Source organism: Mustela nivalis (genome assembly GCF_964662115.1).
Source record: "Mustela nivalis genome assembly, chromosome: 8".
In the NCBI taxonomy this organism is placed as follows: Eukaryota; Metazoa; Chordata; class Mammalia; order Carnivora; family Mustelidae; genus Mustela; species Mustela nivalis.
In genome coordinates, this window is record NC_139027.1 from 80,011,747 (window position 1) to 80,031,110 (window position 19,364).

At 40.8% G+C, this 19,364-nt stretch overlaps 1 protein-coding gene and 1 long non-coding RNA gene across 18 annotated transcripts in view; one reads left to right on the forward strand and one right to left on the reverse strand.

The window, feature by feature from the left end:
- AFF3 (ALF transcription elongation factor 3) overlaps nt 1–10,747 on the reverse strand; it is a 571,712-nt gene extending 560,965 nt beyond the window's left edge. For 6 of the 17 annotated variants that reach the window (XM_082747055.1, XM_082747040.1, XM_082747037.1 and 3 more), the window contains exon 1: nt 10,475–10,593. The gene's annotated coding sequence lies outside the window, so the exon portion shown is untranslated. Of the gene's footprint in view, nt 1–10,474 lie in introns of all 17 variants that reach the window. The other 11 variants (XM_082747047.1, XM_082747045.1, XM_082747035.1 and 8 more) reach the window with 8 other exon arrangements.
- On the forward strand, nt 6,582–18,983 carry LOC309872639. The gene is made up of 2 exons (XR_014316034.1): nt 6,582–6,617; nt 15,870–18,983. It is a non-coding gene; the product is annotated as an uncharacterized lncRNA (long non-coding RNA).
- Nucleotides 18,984–19,364: the final 381 nt, after the last annotated feature.

Below are 19,364 nucleotides of genomic sequence, written 5' to 3' on the forward strand. Positions count from 1 at the left end.
ACAAAAAGGCTGATTTCGCTTTGAAATGCAGAACTTTCAGGTGATTGGAACTCTTTGGAAGAGAAATGGTGATATCAAGGGGCCATGAGGTTTTTGTTGCCAGAGATAGTTGAACTGAATCGATGACCATTTATTGAAATGTGTTGGAAAAGGAGAGTATGGTTAGAACAGATGACCTCTAAGGTTCAACCCTGAGATATTCAATTTGTTTATTCTTTCCATAAACACATTTCTGGAGTACAGACAGAAGGAATTGGGTCAGAGGTCAGGGTCAATGGTCACGCACCTTCAGTCCATCTGTCGCCTTTGCTAACCCAAGCTGTTCATCCACGAAGTCCAGCGAGGAATGTGGCATCAAGAGAGCAGCTGGGCAGAAAACAGGCCCACAGCTAATGGGTCAGAGTTTCCCTGATTTCAGCTACATTCCCACCACTGACAATCTTTGCAGCAGCTACCACTTAACAAAACCAAAGGATCTATTTTGATGAGATTCTGAAACAAGAAACCCTAATGATTTTCTCCCCAGAATCGTAGGAAAATGTAGCAGAGATATCATCATATCATTTGAATGTGTACCCACTTGCCAATTACTCTGGATTGATGCTTCCTGATGTAAATAATCAGCTGAACATAAAATCTAAATCATATACAGTTATTTGACACTTTATTCAAGACCAAAAAAATTGGCTATTTAGGTAAAAACATCACCCTAGTAGTTTTCCCGGCAAATGTGCTATAACTAAGTATATATATAAAACAGTCCACATTATGAGCAAGTAATGGTCAGGCCATTCCAATGGGTAATTTACTCTCTAGGAAACCACCAGGGCCTGTGCTACATGCATGCTCTTTTCCAAGTTGCTCAGAGCCATTTAGAAAATTACTATTGTTATTCACAAAATGCTCCACCAATCTCAGGAATTAACCCTCTTCCCAACATGTCTAATTTACTTGGTCTTCAAGTAATAGGTACGTTAAAGTTGATACGGGTCCAGTGTCTAAATAAGAAAAAATAGCTGCTTTTTACTGAGTGCTCTGTGTGTTCCAGGTACTCTGAATGCACTGCACACAACCTCATTAAATCCTCACAACAACCCAGATGTACTATTATCTCTATTTGAACTGAAGAGTAAACTGAGACTCAGAAAGGAAAGTCATTTGCACACGGTTACAGAGCTCCTAGTGCCTGGTACATAGGAAGCGTTAGATGAGTGATTGTTAAAGTTAGTTTTTACTAGGAGGCACAGCTGGGATTGGAGCTGAGATGTAACCTCATCAAAGCCTTTACAATGGCCTCTATGTTGTTCTGCCTCATACAAATCACACTGTCTGTGAGAAAGAGGTGTGTCATGGCCAGGTGTCATTGGCAGGAATCCTTGTCCTAAGGGAGGCATATTGCATATGTCACACCTTCAGTAGCTCCTTATTAGGTAGGGCATGTAGCATGTGAAATATAATGAATAACACAGAATTCTCCAAATTTGAATAGGGTATGCAAAGAATTTTCTAAAAGTTTCTAGAAGCTCAATGATACAATCAGGGTTCATGCAATCTACATCTATCTTCTGTTTGTGGATGTCATCCTTTCTAAAACTGATTTGCCCAAGACTGCTCTGTGGGCAAGGCTCCATGCTATCTCTCCATTCCTGCCTCCCCTGCACCACAGATTTCTACCATATAGGGTACTCCTCTCACCCATGCCTATCCTGTGTACGTGCATAAGAGACACCACTCCCAAGGGTGTAGCCAGTGGGCAGAGGCTTAGTGAGATGCTAAGGCCTTCGCGAGAACTGGAGAAACACTTCCTTTTCTCTGAGTGAATGGAGTGTGAGCTGAATCTTAGTCCTGTTCACACACTCAGCAGTGTGCCACTATGCAGGTCATTGCCTGCACCAATCTTATTACAATCCTTAAAATGTTCATTGTCCTGAAACAAAGGCTCATGGCTTTCTGTTTTTTAAGGGGCAGTACCAAAGACTGATTTCCAGAAAGCCTAGAAGTACGAAGTTTTTTGGGGTTCTTTCAGAAGGTCTGTGAGTAAAATCCTTCCATGTAGTTTTGGAAGACGTGATCACTGAACTGCCTCACGGGACAACCCAATGGAGGCATCGTCAATTCTCAAAGACAGTTGAGTCAACAAAAGGGCATTTACCAGTCAGGAAGGTTAACTGCTCACTCTTTATTTCTAAACAAAGATGGTTGAGCATCTCCTAAAGCACAAAAATATAATTGCAGGTCAGACAACAATGAAGACTGAATAACAGGCTCATAAAATTAATGGCCAGAAATTCCATAGCAACATTTCCAGCCCAGAGCTTCTCAGACCTCAGACTATAAATATGCCATTTGGAAAAAAAAAAAAAAAATGGACTCAACATTCCAGCTCCCCAATATATTTTTTTTAAGATTTTATTTATTTGACAGAGAAAGACACAGTGAGAGAGGGAACACAAGCAGGGGGAGTGAGAGAGGGAGAAGCAGGCTTCCTGCTAAGCAGAGAGCCTGATGTGGGACTTGATCCCAGGACCCTGGGCTCATGAGCTGAGTTGAAGGCAGATGCTTAACAACTAAGCCACCCAGGCGCCCCATATCCCCAATATCTTTAAGAGCAGGGCAGCCTACTACTCCTGTGCAACTCAGACTTCACAGACACACTTAATGATGGTGATGATGATGATGATGATCTTACCAAACAGAGGAAGTATTGGTTCAGTGCGTGACATGGTGTTTTCTCGGCCCTTAACTACTCAAATGAGTATGATTTTCAGGTCAGTATTATTGATTTGATTTAAATGCAGTCTTCCTGGGAGAGGCTGCCTTTTAAAATAGATTTCTCAAGAATAAAAGGGTTTCTACTTCACCTTCTCTTCATTATGTTTATGAGTCAATGGGCGGAAGAAAGCGGAGTGCTGCCTCTGAAGTCAGCTAACAGGTGCACCCGGGGAATGAAGGAATGAAACAATTAATAAACACTTAGAAGATCCATCTCTGTGTCATGAATGGCATTAGAAAATCATAATAATAGGAAAAGCCAGTGGTTATTAAGCACTAACTATATGCCAAGTGCTATTCTAAGAAAGGGACAGATATTTGCTCACTGAAGCCACATGGCACCAACTTTGACAGAACTGTGTAGCTTGCCCACCACCACAGAGCTGATGGGATTTTTCTTCCCAAATGCTTATTAGTCTTTTATATATACTTATCTGAGTTTATTTGATAAAGCTTCATATCTATTAATGATAGTATGCACACAGTATATATTGAAGTATTTTTCGAAGTTTGCTGTTAATTTTCTGTGTGTGTGGTGTTTTTGACAAAGTCAAATCGAACCTTATTTTTATTTATATTTCACTTATTTAGTATCAGACTTACAGAAACTCTTCTCACTCCAAGGTTATTAAATCTTCACCTAAATTTTCTCCAGTAATTTTCAAGCCTTATTTTAATACATTAAAATCTTTCTAGAATTCATTTTAGTTTAGTATGCATCTAATTTTACTCTACTGCTGACCACCCCCAACAATTAGACAGTATCCCAGTATTGTTTACTGGAAAGTTACTTTTCCAATCATAACTTTATTCAACAGATCCTTATCCAGAACCTATGATGAGCAGACATTTTTCTAGGTCCAAGGGATACATTACATTATAATGGGGAGGGGCAAAAAGGGCAACTAAACATAAAGTATGCTAGATGGTGTTAAATGCAGAGGACAAGGTGGGGTTGGAATGGCTATTTTACACAGAGTGGTAGGTCTGTAAGGAAGGTCTCTCTGAAATGGTGATATTAGGGTAGAGACCCAAAGGAAGTGAGAGGTGACCTGTGTACCCAGAGAAGGGCATTCCAGGCAGAGGGAACAGTAGGTGCTGGGCCATGAGGTCAGATTATACTTGCTGTGTTCCAAGAATGGCAAAGAGACCACTCTAGCTGAAGCAGTACCACAAATTAGGGGAGACAGTACTACAAGAAGTCAGAGGGATGGCCAGAGTCAGATTATGTAGGATCTGATAGGTTATTATAAGCAATATGGATTTGGGCCCTGGATAAGCATAGCAGATCACATTTCCCAAAAATGGCCACAGCCACAACTTGTGGGCTTGTCTACAATAAGGCATTGTCATACCCTCAACCTCTCTGAATCTGGGCAGACCTTGCAACCGCTTTGGCCAATAAAATATGTCAGGAGAGATGCTGTAACAGTTTGAGGAATAGCCCCTAAGTCGTGTGGCAGCTTCTTCTCCTGCCTCATAGAAGACAATCACAATGGAAAAAATGCCCAAGCCACATGGGGAGCCCTGGAAAATGAGATGCCACATGAGGAGAAAGAGAGGCCAAGGAGCCACAAAGCACCAGGCACATGGGTGAAAAAGAAGAAGGGGATCCTCTAGCCTGTCCAACACCTAAATGCCTCAATTCCTGATCCATGGTATCTTGAGCAAAACTGAAATGTTGTCTTAAGCCACCATGTTTTGGGATAGTTGGTCATGCAGCAATAGAGAACTGGAACAATGAGGAAGAAAGCTCTTAGAGGAGTTTGAGCAGTCATAATATTTGACTGTTCTATAAGAATTCCTCTGGGTCTGTGCTGAGAACAGAGGGAAGAAGAGAGAGTGTGGAAAGGAAACCAGTATGCAGAACAGGTAAGAGACCAGAGTGGTAGAGGCTGATGAGGTAGGAAGTGATCCAGTTCTGGATATATTTCAAAGGACACGTGGACGGGAGTTGTTGATGGATTAAATCTGAAGTTGGGGGGCTGAGCCCTGAGCACTCCACCTTCTATGGATGTGTTAGAGTTGGAGAAGGAACCCAAAATGGAGGGGGCAAAGGAGTGAAGAGGATGGCCAGTGAGATAGGAAGAGAAGTGCTGTTCTGGAGACAGAAGGGGAAGTTGCTTTGGTAAGGAAGGAGTGATAACTGTGTCAGATCTGCCAGAGAATCCAGTCAAATGAGAACAGACCATTCTCAATATTACTGTCCTTGTTCTTGATATTACCAATTCAATATATTTATCATATACTAAATTTGCCTATGTGTGAGTGTATGTGTGTGTGAACTTTCTCTTCTCTCCCATTGATATGTGTAACCATCTGGAATCATATGACCACTGAAACTTTCATACTCCACAAGGCAAGCACCATGCCTGCCCCCTCCCTTTTTCTTCTCCCCCCACAAGAATATCTTGGTTATTCTAATCTAAAATTCATCAGAATTTTAGATTGGAATTTTTTCAAATCCCCTTCTTCCCCAAATGCACTGGAAATTTTATTTTATATATTTTTGGCATACAAATTAGTCTGGAGAGTGATTACTGAGTCTGCTTATCTAGTCTCCACACATTATGTGTTTCCATTTATATGTTTCACAAACCTAAGTAGATTTTTTTTCATATAGTCTCATGTGTTTTCTCTTAAGTTCTTTTCTAGGTATTTAAATTGCTGTGGCTTTTGTGAATTACATCCCCTTTTTCTCATTATGTTTTTCTTACTGGCTATTTTTTTGCTCTAAGAAATCTGTTTTTGTATGAAGAATTCTCTTATTATTTCTAATGATTTTACAGGTGATGCAAACAGAATTCACACCTTTATTATTTTCATGGGCATAAAATTTCATAGCTATGGAATCAAATAGCCAGTGTATAAGGCTGTCCTAATTTCTGCTGATAAAATTATTCCTAGTTTGAAGAATGGGATTTAATATGCCAGTATTTCAAAGTGTTTCACAAAGAACTCCATGATTTCCAGGTGCTCTGAGAATTATTGTAGCCTCACATCTCAAATTGTCCCAGATATTTCCAATTTCAAATATTTTCCCTTTGTTAACCCACGAGTCAGACCATATGTCCTTTGATCTTTGCTTCAAAAAATATTGTCACGGTATTTAGAAACAGGGACAGCCCAGGCAAAGTTATAACATATGGGATGTTTTTCCTCTGAGCCTCTAACTTTCCTCTTAGCATTTTTCCTGGTATATGTGCCTAGAGTACACACATGTGTGTACATGCACACACTCAGACACACACACACACACACACAGTGGTGTCCTGGAGGAAAAAGGGTTTAATTCAAATAATGCCATGTGGGCTGCTGTGCAGCCTGGACTCAGGATCACCTTAAGGCTGGCTAGTGTGGAAGGTTTCAGAGTCAGGAAGCCAGGGTTTGGACCTTGCCTCTAACTGTACATACTTGGGCAAGTCACTTAACCTCAGAACCTCTATTCTCTCTATGTGAATATCTACTTTGCAAGGCTGTGGCCTACACAGCTTTAAGCTGTGGCTAGTGTGCATTTCATAGTCAGAAAATGACAAATTTTCTGACTATGAAATGCACACTATAGGTGTGCATAAGTGGGGACAACTGAGGTCATATCTGTCACAGTGGTGGCCATATTACAGGACACAGACAGTGTTCACATTTCCTTTACTGTGGTTCTTAATGGTGTTCTTACTGGTTTTGGCTACTTGGCTTTCAGACCCGCTCGCTGCTCTCCTTTATACCTGGTCAACCCCTGTCCCCCAAACTGTTCCAAAAGATTGCCTTTTTGTTTAGCACAGCTCAATTTGGTTTTTCTCTCTTGCAACAGCGCATGACTGATACAGCCAGATTCCAAGACAAAGGTAAGAAAAGCAGCTCATCCCACTTAGCAAGAATTCTCTTACCATGGTCAACAGTTGGTGCTTGGGGAAAGGGGCACTCTTAAAACACATGACTAAATGGTACATCATGACTGAGCTGAAGTTCGACATTATCACCTTAGAGAGGATTTGGGAGTAGAATGCTTTTCAGTTTGCAAATTTACCACCAAAGGAGGCAAGAGGATGGAGGGGTGGAAAAGAGAGAGTGAGTATCCACACATGTGATGATAAACTCAAACCCAAAGGCTTCATACGTTTTCAGGAGAACCTGAAATAATTTCTTTGTTCAGAATGGGGAAAAGTAAATGCTAGATTTGCCTTTCCACTCTCCATTTTCCATTGTTTCAGCACTGCTCCCTGGGCCTGAGAAAGCTGCCACCAGCATTTACTAGTTATCTGATTGTCACCCTACTTAACATGTTCCCTGGTCTGCTGGCTGATGGTAGTTTAAGCAGGGTCTAATTGGTAACATATTGTCAATTGAATTAAGTGCCATATGATAGATATTTAAACTATGGTAATTCTTCCATAAAGAAAAATCTGTCAACAGACTACAGCAGAGGACCATTAATAAATCAAATTGTCATGTTTATTAGTTATTGCAGGAGTCCTGTTGTCTTGTATTCATGATAGCCCCCCCCCCCATTTTTAGCACCAATAACAGGTATAAAGAGGAATCTCTGGCAAGGCGCTTTTCAATGGGTTCATATTTGTACACAAACACCTGTCTGTATTTTAATCATGAGAAAAATGGTGCTACTTCACTTTAAAAGGAACATGGATTGGGGCTGTTTTTTGGATGAGGGATAATGTTTTTATTTTCTTGCAGTTATGTTTTAAAACATTGGTAATCAACACATTGATAATCAAGGAAAAGCCAATGAAAACAAAAATGAGAACACCATTTGCTGATCAGATCTGCAAAAAAATAGAACTGGTAGAATGTACTACAGGTTTTGTAGAACAGTCGCTGCAGTTTGATTTGTAATATTACAAAAATTGGCAATAAATTAACTTTCCATATATGGTAATGATTCAACAGATTATGGAACATCAGTACCAGGGAGCAAAACAGCTATTTGGAAGAATGAGCTAAATCGTACCTAATGACGCATCATTAAGAACCACTATCATTTATACTTTCCCTTTCCCTTTTCTTTTAACTGCCTGGACTGAAAGTGACTTTCCACATGTTTTTCCTACATGAATAAGAAATAATAGAATCATGTTTTGCAAATATACCATCCCTGGAATCTCCTAAAACCCTGTGCACTGAGTAGGACAGGCTATTATACCGAATTTACAGAAAAAGAAACTGAAGCGTGGAAGAGAAAGTGATTTATCGAAGGAGTCCCATAGCTGTCAACCTCAGGAGGCAGGATGCAAGGATGCAAGCTCTTCCTCTGAACCAATGTGTAGAATAAAGGGTCTAGAAATCAGAGACCAGCATCCAGCTCCTCCCCAGAGTGTTAAATCTCAGCATGACCTTGAACTTGTTCCTGAATTCTCTGGGACCTGGCTTTCTTATCAGTCACAGTTCAATACCACATAGTACTGTAGAGGTGATCCTGGCAGCCAGGAGCACAGAGTCGGAGATGGTCAGACCCCTGCTCTGCCTGGTCCCACCCAGCTCTGCCTGGTCCCACCTGGCTCTGCACCCTTGGGCCAGTTATTGGCTATCTTCTAAATTAGGCACAATCCCCAGGGCTCTCACACAACAACATGAGATGACATGTAACATGTTCACACACGTGACAGACACCAACCCCATGCCATGTACTCTCATTTGGATGCCAGTTACAGGTCTCTACCGCCCAGGTTGCTGTGCACATGGAAGTCTGTGTTATCAAATCTGCTAAGCTCCAGAGCTTGCTCTGATCACCAGCAGGACTCAGGGGTAGGTCTGCCCCGGGCTCCTGTCCTAGCCAGCCCTCCCACCCTCCACTCCCGCCACTACACCTTGTTAGGGCTTGCACTTGGGTATCCTTGCTCGGACCTCCTCTGTATCTCCCCATACACTCATTTACCTACCCCACACTCCACCTTCAATCTTTCCCACTCACCTACCATTTCCCTTCAAATCTGACAGCTTAATTGCAGCAAAGGGTATGATACTACTACTACTACTACTACTACTAGTAATAATAATAAATAATGATCACTAAGACTTATTGAGCCCTTTCAATAAGCCAGGCACCTTCCTAAGCACTTGACATGTATCATCTCTGCTAAACCTTACTTAAGAGGTAGAGACTATTGTTGTACCCATTGTACAGATGCCAGTACTCTGATGCAGAGAGGTACAATGAATGACGTGTCCAAAGTCACAGCAAGTGTCAGAGTAAAGATTGGAACCCAGAAATCCAGTGACTGAACAATGTATGCTTTTCCACTTTCTAAATGCAAAATAAATGAAAACTACGCATGACACAACTAAACACTAAATGCAGGTGTTGCCCAGAGAAAGAGAACCACAGTAGACAGAAGCAAACCCAAAACCTTAGCATACTGTTTGTGTTACTTTCACTGTAATAACCTCACATCAGCACTGAGGTGAGAAACCCTGATGGACCTAGGTAAAGGAAGGAACTCTTTATCACTTTGCACTAAGGGGCAAATGCTTCTGAGAAAAGCAGAGAGCATAATTTGAAAAAAAAAATTAGTTGTACACTCGAGACTCAAAGAACGAGCTTACTGCCACTTCTCTGCTGTTGTGGGTATTAGTTAACAGATGGCTTACGCTATTTTAGTGGTAGTATCAGGTCACAGAGTACCTGAACAGGTTCTACCTCAGAATTTCCAGCCCTTTGAGTAAAAGGGATTATGAACTGCATATCAAAACATGATTTCACTTTTACATTTGTAAGAGCGTGAGTAGCAAGGAATTCACATAGTAGGGGGAAAAATCCTTTATCACACCATTAGTTTCGAAAATATTGTCACTATTGCTATTTTGTATTAGATGTGTGTCTATGTGTATACACAAGTGTGTGTACATTACATGTAATGTACCATATGTATATGCACTACGTCCACACACCCAAGCATACATACATGCGTGTACATGATGTGCTGTCCAAAGAATAGGAGCTAGGGCTGTCAGACCCTATTGTTGAGAAGGTCATTTGTTCTGAGTTATTTACACAGAAGCAGTGGTGGCCTTAAGGTAAAACACACACAATTCTTTCCTTCCTGTAATCAGGCCTCTGGGTCATTCTCTGTGACCATTCACTGGGGTCCAGTCTGTGGCCATGTCATAGGCTCTACTTGGGGGTATAACTAACAGCCTAAATAAGGTTCAGACACACCGTTCATAAGGCCCATATGTCCAGCTATCATCATGAAGGGTATCAGCATGTCCACACCAAGACTACATATCCCTCACATGTGTGCCCACATGAATCCTGTGACTTTTTCTTTCTTTCTTTCTTTCTTTTTTAAGATTTTATTTATTTGACAGAGAGAGAAATCACAAGTAGGCAGAGAGGCAGACAGAGAGAGAGAGACAGGAGGAAACAGGCTCCCTGCGGAGCAGAGAGCCTGACGTGGGGCTCTATCCCAGGACCCTGAGATCATGACCTGAGCCGAAGGCAGCGGCTTAACCCACTGAGCCACCCAGGCGCCCCTCCTGTGACCTTTTCTGATAGCGTTCTGAGTCTGCCTCAGCAGTTTATCCAGCCATTCACCCGAGGCTGAATTATCTCTATGGGGTGCAATGGGGTGCTCCCTGCTGCCAGGCTACTCTGATGCAACCCCCCAAAAAAGGTACAAAGCAAGGGTTACTTCTTCTCCACCCATGGCAGCCCAGATGATCCAGATGCTCTCCGGCTTGATCTTACCTCTCAACTCACAGGCTCCTCTTCTTTCCCTCTCAGATAAGTCGTTCAGCTTCTTTCTTCTGAGGCTGTGTGTGGAGCTTCTGTCTCACTGGCAAGCTATCTGAATGACACTTTCTGTAAAAACAGGAAGAGTATGTGTGGTCACGACTAAAGTGTGCAGGTGCTGATAGAGGATGTGAAAGTGTGGAGGCGAGTGACTAAACCAGCCGATGGCATTTCCTCACCAGATACCCAACTGCCCTCCTGTTACCCACTGTAGGGCAAGGTCTGCCAGAAGGCTGGAAGCATTCTGGGGGACCACCTGACATAAACCAGAAAAATGTGGTTGGTCATGGAGGCCAGGAATGAAGTTCTCTTCAATTCTGCCTCTCCCTAACTCTGTGCAGACTCCTTAAAAGAATCCCAGGAACATTTCTGGAATCCCTTAAATATATTCTTATCATCAAGTACATTGATTTAAATGGCCTACTTGACTTGTCTGAAACTCTGCTGGCTTCTCAAACTGCCCATACATAGGAGACCAGAACCAAAAGACTTATCCACTTTCTAAATGCAAAATAAATGAAAACTATGCATGACACAACTAAACAATAAATGCAGGTGTTGCCAGAGAAAGAGAACCACCAGATCAGTAATCAGATGACCCAAGACTGCTCTACTTGCAGGGTTTCTACCAACTCACCTCTATTCACTAGTCAACACACAACAGTAGGGCTTCTTGCCCCACACCCTTCCATTCTATCCCATTCGTCTCTAGAATACTTTCTGTCACCAAGGAGCTGACAGATGGACACTTTCTTAGTTCCTATCTTATCTGTCCCCCTGCAGTGTTTGACACCAGGAACCATTTCTTTCCTTCCCTCTTGGCCTCCATGACTCCACATTCTCCTGGTTCAGGTCAGGTGATCTCTCTCATTGTTAGGTTTCCATTCCTCTGCCAACATCTTAATTTTTGTCCTTCCCCAGGGCTCTATGTTTAATCTAGTGGTTAATGTTCTCCACAAGTGGCTCTTCCCAAGCCCACATCCATATATTCACAAGTCTCTGCTATTCTCCCAGGATGTTCCCCAGGCACCCTGGCTCAAATGGTGAAACCTTGGCCTCTAACCTTTCCATGAAACCTGTGAAATCCTTCCTGCCTTGCTCCCAACTTGCTCCTGTTTCCCACTCCTGAGTTTGCCCACTTCTGGCCTCTTGTTTTGTTCTTGGCTAAAACAGCTTCTTCAGGTTTGACCCTCAATCACCCTTGTCCAAACAGGGCCATTCATCTGTATCCTCAGGCTGGATTCACTTCTGGACATATCTAGAAACTGCCCACCCCAGTCTATGCCAACCACAGGGAAATTATCCAGGTATTGACCACATCAGGTCCCTGGTAACCGGGGGAAACCTTTCTCTTATATTCAAATATTCAAACCAGAAATGGGGAGTCTTCCTGCCTTCTTTCCTTTCTCACACACCTGTCAACCTTTCATTACCAAGCCCTGTCAATTGACCTCTTAAACCACACCTCAAATTCTTCCCTCTTCTCCTTTCCTATAGCCAGGCCCTGACTTCAGGTCTCATTAACAATTCTCCCACCCCCAAAGGGGCATGTGTACCCAAGGTGTGCAAGAACATTCAGAGTTGGGGTAAGAAAAGTCTTAAATATCTACTCATGCTTACTTGATTTATTTGTATTGAGGTCAGATTCACATAACATAAAATTAACCATTAACCATTTTAAAATGCACAATCCAGTGACATTGAATATACTTGCAATATTGTGCAACTATCAGCTCCATCTAGTCCCAAGACTCACATTTATTTTTATGTTATATTTTTAGTGTCTTCTTTTTGTGTACATTTTAATGCAGGTAATGTTTGAATACAGTTGTATTGTGACCATTTGTGAATAGTCATACGTCCACTGGGAATCTGTCATGAAAGCTTCTTTACTGAGGAGGATGCATGATAGGAAACATGGACACATTTAGTCTCTAAACTCATCTCCCAGATGACAGGCTCTAGAGTGCTTTCCAAACTGTCTCCAAATTTTCTTTGGAAATGACTGCAAAAATGATGTAACATTACAACCCCTGCACCCCAGTCTCAGTCCTTAAACTCTTTAGTGGCTCCCCATCACCTATAGGAAAATCCCAACGTTCCAGCACTGGGGGACAAGGTGTTTGATGCAGTAGCCTCTGCCCTCTCTCCCATATCATCTCTTGTCACACTCGCTACCTCCTTCCTTCCTCAACACCTGAGACCCCACACCACTGGCAATTTCCTGAACATCCAGGCTACTTTAAGTCACTCTTTTCCCATGTTATTCCTCTTTGGGGAATGCCTTTACTTCCATGGACTATCTGGCAAGTCCCCACAGACACTAAAAATCCTTCCTCATTACTCCTCTTTGAGGTGTCATTCATGACACATGCCAGCGAGCCCTGCAGCATTTGTCTCCATGTTGGAGGGTATCATGGGCAATTTGGTGGTTAAGACGGTGAGCTCTGGCATCAGAAAGACCTGGGTTTGAGTCCTGCCTCTACCATTTACTAGCTGTGGAAACTAGTGTTTCATGTTCTCCATGGGTGGCCTTAAGTACATTACTTAAGCTCAATCTCCTCACCTCTACAATACTCATGCCAGAGTAGTTGCATAAATTAAACAACATCATGCATGCATGGGATAAGTATTCAATAAGTAGAGGGGAACAATTGTTTCTCTTACTATTCTGAATCTCTGAATATTTTGTAAATCTCCTACCAAGGGAGACCTACTCTCAATGAGGCAGAATGACTTTATTAAAAAAAAAAAAATTACTTCTTTAGTGTGGATTTGTAACAGAAATTCAAAGAAGGCATTTTCTGCCAGCTGTTTATGCACCGACCTCTGCGGACTTCCCAGCCACACCTCCTCCCCTTTCCTCCTCCTGGCCCCTCTCACCACCCACACAGCAATAACCCACAACTGGCAGGTTGCTGAACACTAGTGGCTGATCTCCCCACTTTGCTTCTTCATAAGCTTGCTGCCCCAACACTGGTGGGGAGCCCACCAGTGTTCCTCTTAGGGAGCATCCCCATGTGCCTCGCCCTGGGTGAACAGGTGGGCAGAAGAGAAGGCAGACATAGGATGTGAGGAGCAACAGGTCCCTAGAGGCAGGGCATTCATGATCTTGTACAGTCCTCCCTGGTGTGGACCCCAGTAGGCCTTCTCCCTTGGGACTTATCCTCTCTACCTATTCCAACTCTCAGACAGGATAGGCTGTCGGCACCCATTCTGGCTGAGAATTACAGTAGAGGTCCTTCCTCACCCTAACTACCACTCTAGCTGTTGACCCAAAAAGGAATTGTAAGATTCCCAAACACACTTCTTCATCCCAACTCTGTGTAGAGATTCACTCAAGAGGCCCCTCGGTGTCCAGTGAGTACACCCAGTTTGGGCTTCTTTCCAGGTCCTGGTGGACAGGATAAGCCATATTTCTTGTGCTCTTGTCCCCTATCACAAAGCAGAGCCGCTTTCCTCCAGGAAGGCCTCCAGAATTTTGCATAGTAAACAGAGAATGGGCTCAGGGGAACAGCAGCCCCACAAACACAGCCTTTCCTGGTTCAGAAGTGAAATCCTGGCTTTCACGCTGGAGAAGTAAGATGTCCTTGGAGTAGGACATTCTGCCACTAACCTGCTTAGGCACATTTGTCCCCATCTTTTTTGCAACCCTCTATCATCGCTTCTTGCTTCCAGCTCAAAATACACCCAGTGGCATCGGTCTTGTAAAGGGCAGGCTTTACAGTTTATGACCTGCCTTGGAAACGGCTCTGTTCCCATGAGAGGGTGTGTTTTGTGCTTCCCATTTTGTGAGGCAACTGAGCTCTGAGATACTACAACTTGCTCAAGGCCACACAGCATGACAAGGTTAACACATGACAGAATTTGAGGTCAACTTTAGTTTTACATAACTGCAGTTTATTTTCATTCATACACTCACTCAACAAATTTATTGAGGGCCCAATCAGAAGGAAGATGGAACAAGCTTCATACACTTGGTCTTGAAAGTATGAGTAAGTGTGTAACGCTTTAAGGCAAAGGAGGTAGAGTGGCCCATCACCCATAAGAAAAATTACCGCTGGATCCACTCTGTAATTCATGGCTGGAACATGAAGCAGGGAGTGCTGCAGTGATATAATAAGAAACAAATAGGCTAGACAAGGATGGAACATAATTACGGAGACACTCAATCCGTTGGTTGCTTTTACCAGAGAGTAAGTTGCATGCCAGAGAATTTGCATACAAATGAGATGCTGAAAATACAGGAACAGGACAAGTGATAAGACCTCATACATGTTATTAAATCATGTCAGTGGGAAAAACAATCATTAAATTGATACCATGTAGGTTTAACTACATTACATTACAAAAATAAATTTTCAAATGGTCTCCTGAGCTTTAAAACAGGTATGTGGCTTTCAATTCAGAAAGTTAGCTGATATTTTGTATGTGTCTATCTTGTTACTTGTGTTGCTTGGCCTTATTATTTTATAAACTAATATTTTAACATAAAGACTAGATTATTAGTTCTCCTATAGGTTAAATGTAATCATTCTTTTAACTTTCATAAACACTATTTTTTATGCTCTTGTTATATGTTGTGTGCAATTCCTAGACAAAACTTTTAAAGAATAATTTCTTCAAAATACTTCATCATTACCATTGATGTAAACTTTGTTTACATGAATAGATCAGAAAAAATTCAACTTTTATAAATTATCATTATGCCATTTTTAATTTAACATTTATTTATATTTATATATTTATATTATATAATGTATAAAATATACAAATATAAATACATATATAACACATTATATATAACATATATAATATATAAATATAAATATATTTATTATATGTTTAGTTATATATTTAGTTATATATTATTTAATATTTACTACCATTATTTAATAATAACCATTATTTAAACCATTATAAATAACCATTGAAACTTCTAAAATAGTTAAAATGATATTTAAGGACTCCAAAAGTCTTCTTTTGCTTGTCTTGAAAGTTGCTTTGGTGAAATACATTGTGAAGTAGAAGTGAATTTTGTATCAAATGAAACTTCATATCAATATTTGAAAATAGTGATGATACGCTCATTTTTGGTTTGTGCATATATCATTAGAGGAATCACTCAGTTGCTAGCACTGAAAGGCAAATCTACCAAAAGGGAAAGGAGTATCCAAAACCCATGACAGAGATTTGGGGCTGGGGCCTGGGTGTATCCCTGTTCATCCTCCCTAATTACCAGCTACATCCTTGTTGTAGTTTGTTCCGTGCTGCTTGGACACCTTACCTGAATGTTCCTGCTCCATGACAGAGCCAGATGTAACTCATTGTATTTTCTATCTCATCTCAGGTACTGTGGGGCATGCCATCAGACTCCCATCTACTCAAGCAGTTCTCCTGAGAGTGCCAGAGAAGGCTACTCAAGACTGGAGGTGGCTAACCTGAAGTTTTCGGCTTCCTTCATCTCTGCAGATGGCTTCACGGCTCAGGAGACCCAAGGCACAAGAGTGCTTATTGGTCAGGAAACACTGTTCTAAAATTTGGAAGCTAAGTGTTGGTTATTACTTTCATGCTCAATACGCTGTTAGGGGACACATACTATGAATATTAATAAAGGGACATCTCACTAAAGTGAAGTTGGGAGGCTAGGGGAACCTTAATATTTAACATCAATTATAGGAAGAATTGTCAATTATAGACCCAATGGAAGAATCATCAACAGGAAAGAATCATCCGCTATGGACCCCACCAGGGAAAGTTATATACTGCATCTCGACTACTCCTTCAACTCAGCCAATGAGAAACCACCATCACCCTGAATTTGTGATTCTTCTAAAGGATTTTTGTTCAAAACAAAAACTCCAAACTTCTGCTCCATAAAAACACTTTCCTCTCCTTTGTTTGCTGGACTTGCCTATGGTTTTGCCATACCTTCATGTCCTTGATTGCAATTCCCTGCTACTCCTAAATAACTCCAGTTTTTGCTGCTAAAATAACTTTTATTTTTAAGGATATTATTGCATGTTATCATATCCCTCAATTTGGACTTTGTTAATTACTCTGATCATCTGAAGATGTTTGTTTCTATATATTTTTATTGACATATAATTGACATGCAATGTTAGTTTCAAGTGTACAACACAGTGATTCAACAATGCTATACATTATGTTATGATCACCATTATGTGTAGCTCCCTCCTGTCACAATACAATGATATAATAATACAATTGACTATATTCCCTATACTGTATCCTTCATCCCCAAAACTTGCTCATTCCCCAACTGCAAGCCTGTATGCACCTCCTACTCTCCTTTACCCATTTGCCCATTCCTGATAATTCTCCCCTCTGGCAGCCACCAGTTTGTTATCTGTATTTAAGAGTCTGTTTTTCTCTTTTCCTTTGTTTGTTAATGTGTTTTGCTCCTTAAATTCCATATATAAGTGAGATCATATGGTATTTGTCTTTCTCCGTCTGACTTGTTTCACTTAGCATAAGATTCTCTAGGTCCATCCATGTTTTGCAAATGGCAAGATCTCATTCTTTTATATTGCTGCATAATATTCAGTGAGTGTGTGTGTGTGTGTGTGTTCACACGTACCACATCTTTTTTATCCACTCATCTATTGATAGACATTTAGGTGCTTGTATATTTTATGCTATTTTTTGGACACATAGATATTCCTGTAAAATATTTAATTTTGTTATTGATTATACCTTATACTAATTTATAAGATGATTCAATTTTCATTATAATTGTAGTGCACATGACATCAAATTTGACTTTGTATGAATAGAAATATCACATTCCTTATATTTAGCATTTTCCTTATCTTTACTTGTTTAATTTTAACATTTCTTTGTCATTTTGGTTTACATATTAGGAGCCTAGTAGTTTGTTAGACTTTATGTTGTTGGGGGTTTTTTGAGAGAGAGAGAGAGAGCGAGCAAGAAAACAAGCACATGAGTTGGGGGAGGGGCAGAAGGAGAGGCAGGCTGAGAAACCCAAGTAGGTTCTATACTCAGTGTGGAGCCCGACTTAGGGCTTTTTCTCATGACCCTGAGATCATGACCTGAGCTGAAACCAAGAATAGGACACTTAACCAACTGAACCACTTAGGCACCCAAGAGTTTATGTTTCACCTGGTATTTGTTTACCTGGCTTCCCTTATTTACTTTTACTGTCTAAATTAATTTACTTATTGTTTCTTCCATTATTTTTCAGGCTTCTCCTTCTTTATATTTCTTGTTTTGATTTTTCTATATAAATTAGGCATTATTCTCTTTGAAAGGTGGAAATTCAGTTTTAACTTCACTGGTCTTTTGTTCTTTAAGTCTAGTCATTTTGAAACCGACAAAAACATTAAGCATTATTTACTATTTTAGTTTTAGTAAGATGGATAAAATGCTTAATAGAGCAACATATTAAATAGAACTACTAATGACATGATAATTTCAATAATTCTGGTAGGAACTGATGTTAACTGAGGGCTTACACATATCAGAAACCTATGTCAAGTCTTTCAAAGATGGAACTCAGTGGTGGGGTTCCCAAGGCTGAAGCCTAGCCAAGTCCAAGGGGTTATCAGTAGATGAAGCAGGGATCTAAACCCTGGGCTGTGTGACTACAGAGGCCAACACCAAATCCAGAGGGATGCCTCAAAATATTTTAAGGAAGCGATGTCCTCTCTTGCCCCAGTTACCCGCTATAGAACTCAATCAAAAATGTTCAGAGGTCTCATAGCCAAAGATAACTGATCCTGGAAAAAAGCCACTTACAGTGAATCCATTTAAAGGGGGGGGGTCCAGGGATCCTGGATGGCTCAGTGGGTTAAACCTCTGCCTTCAGCTCAGGTCATAATCTCAGGGTCCTGGGATTGAGCCCCGCATCAGGCTCTCTCAGCGGGGAGCCTGCTTCCCCTTCTCTCTCTGCCTACTTGTGATCTCTCTCTGTCAAATAAATTTTTAAAAATATAAAAAAATAATAAAGTAGGGGTCCAAATTTGATACTCAGTAGAGAAGAAGTTTCATTGTGATTTTATTTTAAAAAAAGAAAAACTGTGAAAGTAAGTTTATTCTACATTTATTAAAATGTAGGTTGTAATTGTAATTATGTGCTAATTCTTAAGACAAAGAAGAAAGAAACTGAGTACTATTTGGGTGGCTTTTTCTATTTTGGTGCAACATTCTTGATAAAAGAGTAGGGTACTACCTAAGGACATCCTTCACTTCACGTAGTTTTATGGTATAAACATAAAGAAATAATCTCTTTTATTGAAGAAGGAGAAGAAGGAGGAGGAGTAAAGGAAGAAGAGGAAAGAGGAGGAGAAGGAGAAGAAGAAGGAAAAGAAGAAGAATGAGAGGAGGAAGAGGGAGAGAGAGAGAAGGAGCAGCAGCAAAGAATTCATGTATTTGCCTAATGTCTCTTTTAATCCTTTGACATTAAAATCACTCCCTTTTGAAATGTCTAAGTGTTAATTTTCTCTTCAATTTTTCACTGGAGAAACTTTGTTAACCTGCATTAGATAATTGTTTTACATGTGACTTGAGCAGTTCCGCAACACCACTTCCATCTGCTCCATGAAATTTTACCATCTTTTGCAAAATGTATAATTTCACTCTGCAATGGACTTACATCTTATATCCATTGTATTACATTGTGTTGTTCTGCTTATATATGACAAATGGGGAGGGGCACATTGTACCAGACTTGGTCCTATAGGAAGCAGATGGCATACTCACTCAGACTGTGTAATTGAGGAGAGTTTAATAAAGAAACCTTAAAAAATGTTGTTGGTCAGGGCTGGAGAAACCAGTAAAGGATACTGAAGGATATGAGGATTAA